The 7,000-nt window shown below is 38.8% G+C and overlaps 1 non-coding gene across 1 annotated transcript; it reads right to left on the reverse strand.

Annotated features, from left to right (window-relative positions):
* Positions 1–1,141: 1,141 nt before the first annotated feature.
* LOC121988162 lies at positions 1,142–1,247 on the reverse strand. Its single transcript, XR_006113906.1, has one exon. It is a non-coding gene; the product is annotated as a small nucleolar RNA R71 (small nucleolar RNA).
* Positions 1,248–7,000: the final 5,753 nt, after the last annotated feature.

Below are 7,000 nucleotides of genomic sequence, written 5' to 3' on the forward strand. Positions count from 1 at the left end.
AATAGGTGCGCTTCTGTGTAAGGACAACGTATGTTCACGTCTAATTGATCATATTTAGATACATTTCTCAGTCTTTAGCCGGTTATCTATTGCAAGAGAGAACCGACAACTTTCTACAAGTGTTTGGCAATTGAGGGATAATAATTGGTGAACCATTTACATTCAAGAAATCTTACAAAGAAACCGAAACTCCTAGAATCTCCCCTTATTATAACCCAAAACACTAAACTCTTGTTTGTTGATCTTTAATATTAGATTTGTTTACCTTCACTTTGCATTTGAAACAATTGGATAGTTGTTTAGCTAATTCGCATTGAGGCATTTCTAGTGCTTATTCTAGTCCCTGTGGATACGATAATCTTTTATATTACTTGCGACATTTCCGTACACTTGCGGAGCGTAACAAGTTTTTGGCGTCGTTGCCAGGGACTGCGCTATAACATTAGGAATTATCAATTGAGTTAGACTAAACATAACATTTGTTTTCCTTTCATATTGCATAGTTGTAACTAATCATTAGATTTCTGTTTTTACTTTCTTGTATAACTTTTACTTCTTGTTAATTCTTTTTGTACAAATTCAATTCTGCATTTTTGATTCTTTTATTTTTTTTCTTTTTCTGTTGAATTGTCATTTGCTATCTTGTTCTTGTGTATGCGAAGATCTAACTTTGCAGGGGAATTCTTTCCTTTTGACCCTGAGATTGACAGAACTTTCCATAAAAGAAGAATTCTGCAAAGGCAAATTGAAGAACAAGAACATTTGAACATGGCGAATAGACCACTCAAGGATTATGCAGCACCTTATGCAAGAGGTTTTCGATCTAGTATTTCAAGACCTTCAGTGGAAGCTAATAACTTTGAGATCAAACCCGCAATTATATCTATGGTGCAGCAGAACCAATTTGGTGGAGGACCTCATGAAGACCCCAATCAACACTTAGAGGTCTTTTATGAAATATGTGGTACCATGAAAATGAATGGAGTTCCTTCAGAAGCAGTTAGATTATTATTATTTGGGTTTTCTTTAAGAGATAGGGCAAAGCAATGGCTGAATTCTTTAGCCCCTAATAGCATCACCACTTGGGAGCAGTGTGAGCAACAGTTTCTTGATAAATTCTATCCACCAAGCAAAACAGCTCATATGAGGAATTTAATTGCAAGCTTCAAGCAAACTGACTCAGAATCTCTTTTTGAAGCATGGGATAGATATAATAGTATGCTCAGACAATGCCCACATCATGGGTTGGAAAGATGGTTAGTGTTGCACACTTTTTATAATGGTATCAACTATCATACCAAAGTGTCCCTTGATTCAGCTGCTGGAGGGGCACTTATGAATAAAAGTTTAGATGAAGCTGAAGAAATTATTGACAGTGTAGCACAAAATCATCATCAATGGGCAAATGAAAGAAGTGGTGGCTATTCTTCTGTAAACCCAACAATTAAAGCATCAGGGAAGTTTGATGTAGATGCAGTCACTCTTTTATCTGCAAAATTGGACGCTCTTACAAAGAAATTTGAGAATATGGGGACTAGTGCTAATATGGTCAATGCTATTAGTACATCTTGTGAAGTATGTGGGAGTTCATAGCACTCAAATGACTCATGTCCATTGGGAGCTATCACTGCACAAATCAATCAACTGGAACAATGTGATGCAATCATGAGTTACAATCAAAGGCAGAACAACCCATACTCAAATACTTATAACCCTGGATGGAAGAGCCATCCCAATTTTTCTTACAGAAATAATCAAGATCAAGGACCATCTATGGGGGCAAGACCAAATTTTCAAGCTGGGCAACAAAATTTTCAACATCTATCTTCTCAAGGCTTACCAAAGTCAAATATTGAAAATATGCTTGAAGAAATTATTTCAAGTCAGAATGAAATGAAGCAAGATTTAGCAAAGCTCATTCAGAGAATGGATAATTCTGAAAAGCATCAAAAGATCCAGGATAGTCAAATTGCCCAACTAGCTTCCTCATCATCCAGAGCACCAGGACAACTTCCAGGAAAACCTAATGTGAATCCTATGGAGCATTGCAATAGAATTGAGCTTAGGAGCGGACGGACCTTGGGAGACTCCCAAGTGACTGCTCCAAAAGGGATACAAAAAGAATAAGAGCTCTCTCCTCTTATACCAAATCAGATTCAAGCTAATGAGGAGAGTACCATTGAGGTTGAAGAGACTCTTCCACTGAACCATCAGAGCAAAGCTGTCCCTTTTCCTCAGAGACTTACAATGCTCAAGAAAGATGAAGAATTTGGCAAGTTTTTAGAAAAAGTTAAGGAAATTTGTGTAGAGGTACCTCTTATTGATGCTATTCTTCAAATGCCTAGATTTGCCAAATTCCTGAAGGATCTCATGTCAAACAAGAGAAGAAGAGGAGAGGTTGAGACAATTGCGCTTAGTGAGGAATGTAGTGCTATTTTGGAGAAGAACACTTTCCCAAAACTAAAGGACCCAGGGAGCTTTTATATTCCTTGCAACATAGGAAAAGATTTTTTTGAAAAAGCTTTTTGTGATTTGGGGGCAAGTGTTAGCCTCATTCCCTATTCAATTTGTAATAAATTAGGTCTCAAAAACATTAAACTTACTACTATGACACTTCAACTTGCCGATCATTCCTGCAGGTACCCTTTGGGTATTATAGAAGATGTGCCAGTAGAGGTGGATGGGAATATTATTCCCACAGATTTTGTCGTGTTGGACATGGAAGAGGACCCCAAGATTCCTATCATATTAGGAAGACCTTTCCTTGCTACAGCTGGAGCTATAATTGATGTAAAAAATCATAAGCTTTCTTTGGTAATTGGTAAGGAAAGGTTGGAATATGATTTATCTAATATCTCTAACCATGTCTCGTCTCTTTTAAATGCTTGTAGCAGGACAAGCATTTATAAACTTGAGGAATGGAATTTCCATCCTCATGGAAGGCCACCAAACGAAGGAGACAATGTGGTGGAAGATGTTGGGAGAAGATCTCCCAACAAAAACGAAAAGTATATCTGTCATCCAAGGGCGAGGAAAAGAAGTGAATGATCAAGTTTGGTCGAGCTAAAGACCTTAAACAAGCGCTTCTTGGGAGGCAACCCAAGGGTTCTTTTAGTTAGTTTTGATTTGTATTTTAATTTCTTTTAGTTTGATGCATTCTTTTGATTTTGTTTTCAGGTTAGGTGCAAAATAGAGCCCGACCATGTGCTATACACGGCCAGACAAAGGTTGCAGAGAATGGAAGTGCTTGGGCCGTGTCCCAAACACGGCCGTGCAAAGAATTCCGAGAAGAAAGATGGAGAGGTCGTGTCCCAGACACGGCCGTGCGAAGAATCCAGAGAAGGAAGAGGGGGAGGCCGTGTGGATCTGCACGACCCATGTAGGAGAGTTATTTAAGTCTTCTTTCTACCTTACACGGCCAGATCTTGGCCGTGTTCCGCACACCCCCAACTCTCCAAAACATCTCTTTCTCTCCCAATCTCTTAAAAACTCCTCTCTAATCTCTCAAGATCTCTTAGATCCGGATTCTCCTCCTCTCTAAGACTTGGACTTTTTGTTCTCCTAACCTAAGATCTTTGCTCTTTGAAGTTTTGTTCTTTGAGTTCCATTTTTCCAACCCTAGATAATTCTTCCCCTATCTAAACTCATCAAGATGTCCAACATTTTGAAAAAACTTCGCAAAGGAGGTGGTGGATCCAGTGGAGACAAAGAGAAGGAGCCATCAAGGGACAAAGGAAAACAACCAGTGAAGGGAAAAGGCAAAAGGACTTCACGCAACGAAGGTAATGACAATGAATTCAATATTGTGTTTAGAAATGATGATCAAGTAACTAGATTTGCAATTCTTGTCAATAGAAAGATAGTGTGTACTAGATATATGGACCCAACTGTTCTTGATATGCTTGGAATTAGGGAAGATGTAGATTTGATGATTGGGTTTTTGGATTAGAGTGATATTATGTACACACATTTGCCTACATATCCTCGTCTTGTTTTGGAATTTTTAAGTTCATTGGATGTCCATTTTACTAATGAAGATGATTATTTTGGAGAAATCTCATTTAGACTAATGAATCAAGAATTTATATGGGCATTTAGTGACTTTAATTCTTGTTTTGGATTAACCACCGGTAGCCCTCATAGGTTTGATCCAAGGTTTAATTGGAATCATTTTTGGAATGCAATAACTGGGTTAGATCAACCTTATGAGCCTTCAAGAGCTAAGACCTCCCATATGCAAAACCCCATCTTTAGGTATCTACATAGAGTCATGAGTAAAACTATTTTTGGTAGGGGAGAAAGTGATGGGGTGGTTAAAAAGATAGAGCTTTATGCTTTATGGGCTATGCTTTATAAGGTTGAATTTGATTCTGGTTTTCATTTTGTTCAAACCTTATTAAGATCTGCTAGGGCATCATCGGGATCAATTGTTTTTGGTGGTTTGATTACCCGAATAGCTTAAAATTTAAATCTTGATGTTGATGGGTTGGAAATAATTCATGGTAATGACATGATTGACATTGATACATGTCTTGCTATGAAAATGATCGTTCGGGATGAGAATGGTTTCGCGTTTCCTAGGAGGAGTGGTTCTCCTTTACCCCTTCCTTTTCCTGAACGAACTACTATTCGTAACCCGGCTAATTGGGTAATTTCTGAGTTAGATTTTGAGGATAGCCCTTCTATACCTGGAGACACTGAGCCACATCATGAGCCCTCGTCATCTGGACACCCGCAGCCTTCTAGTTTTATGGAGCCTGCTAGGCATTCTTTTGCATATGGCACGGGATCTTCTAGGTTTGATTTTTCAGATTTTCGTACGTCTCTAGAATCACTTCATGAGAAGCAAGATGCCCAACGAAAAATGTTGGAGGGGCGCTTCTCTTTATCCGATGATCAGTTTAGGGAGGTACAAAATCATTTTCAGTTTATGAGGAATTTTCAAGGTCAAGTGGCTGAGTTTGTGCAGGATTATGATACTGATCAGGCTAGGATGAGAGATTTTATGCAGAGCATGATACTTACTAGCCAACAAGTAGATGCTTTATATGAGTATCATAGATCCTTGGGTGAGATTCCAGGTTTTCCTAGTTTTCCTATTGGCCAACCACGTCGTAGACCTCCTTTCCCTCGTCCACCTCCTCCACCATATTGATTTCATCGGGACGATGAAAAGTTTAAGTCTGGGGGGTGTCATGTACTGTTTAGTTTGGTTTTCAGTTTTTAGTTTTTGTTAGTTTTTCATATTGGTTCATATTTTCATTGCTTGTTGCTTTATTTTGCTTGTTTTTGAAATAATCATGGCAAAAAAAAAAAAAAAAAATTTTGAGAACATCAAATCTTCACTTATATGCTTTCTTGGGTTCAAGTGAAATGTTAGCACGATTATTGTCTTGATTCATGATGTTCGAATAATGCTAGTAGTAAACTTTGTGTAGTTCTTTTTTCTATCTTGGGAAGCATTAATAAGCTAAGAATTTTATGGTGATGAGTTTTAGTTTTGGTTCAACCTTAAGGATTTTATCTTCACTACACTTGTGCTTGATGTTTGAATAGTTGATGTCATTGAAATAGTCATGATTCATCTTGTTTGCTTAGTACTTGGTTTCCATGGTGATTTCTCAACTTTCATTTTGTTACTGGATGAGGCTCAAATCATTAAAGCTCATTTGGAAAAATTAAAATATCCCAACATGTGTGCTAAAAGTACATTTGTGAATAAGTTTTGCACAATGCAAACACTTATAAAAAAAAAAAAAAAAAAAAAAAGGGATATAAAAAACAGTTATCATGAGTGGAATCTAGCAAGTCACCCCTTTGAGACCGAGTTAGGTTACTGGGGAAATGACTGCCTAGCTTCCCTTGAGATTGAGCACACCTTTGAGACCTTGGGTTAGTTGAGAAATATGAACCAAGTGAATGGTGAGTAAGTGCCTATCACTGGTTACTTGTCTTTCACTGGAAACATTAGGAATTCAAATTTGATGACGACTTGACTAGGACATGGATTGAAACTTGAAGGGTGTTGAGTTACTTTTACATTGTGCACAAGATTCTTATGCTTGAACCATACTTTACTTGTTTCCATGATCACGCTCGTTAATGAAACTTTTTGATAGAGTTAGGAAAGTGCACTAGGTTTTATGAATGTGTTATAGAACATATGAATTTAGACTGCAGCATTTTACTTGAGGACAAGCAAAGGTTTAAGTCTGGGGGTGTGATGTGCGTAGATTATATACTCTTTTATGCATGTTTTTACGCACATTTACATACTTTGATCATGCTTGATCTATGCATTTTTATACTTCCAGCTTTCCTTTTAGCATATTTACTCTTTTGGTTCGGAGATCTGCTTTTTGTGCATTTTCTGTACACAGGAGTCGAAATTGGTGAAGATTATGCGTCCTCGGACAAGCTTGGAAGGAATTGAAGGGAGAGAGCATCAGGCCGTGTACCACACACGACCGTGTAGTTTTACAGGAAGGGAAGAGGACATGGCCGTGTGAATCTCACACGGTCGTGTCTTGATTTGAAGAAATTAGAGTAGATGCCTTACATGGCCGTGTAGATCTACACGTCCATGTGACAAGCAGGTGGTGGCCGTGTGCACCACACGGCCGTGTAGCATTTCCAGAGAACAGAAGGGTCCGGGCCGTGTGAGTCACACGGCCGTGCAGCTTTGGCAGAGAAGGAACTAGACATGGCCGCGTGAATCTCACACGGCCGTGTCATGGGGCCGTGTGGCGCCCGATTTCCTCCTCTATTTAAACCCTCCTTCATGAATTGAAAGGGGATCTCTTCCCCTTTGGGAGAAGGAAAGATTTGGTGGTATCCTCCCATTCTTGGGAGGATTTCTGGGCGATTCGAGGGGAGTTCTTGACGATTTCGACTCCGGAGCGAGGATTGGATCCGAAGACGAGGCTTCTTCGTAGATAAGTTTTCTCTTTCTCCCTTTTCTTGGTTTCTTGGATTGGGGATTTAAGAAATGCTTGTAATC

Source organism: Zingiber officinale, chromosome 5B (genome assembly GCF_018446385.1).
Source record: "Zingiber officinale cultivar Zhangliang chromosome 5B, Zo_v1.1, whole genome shotgun sequence".
Classification (NCBI taxonomy): Eukaryota; Viridiplantae; Streptophyta; class Magnoliopsida; order Zingiberales; family Zingiberaceae; genus Zingiber; species Zingiber officinale.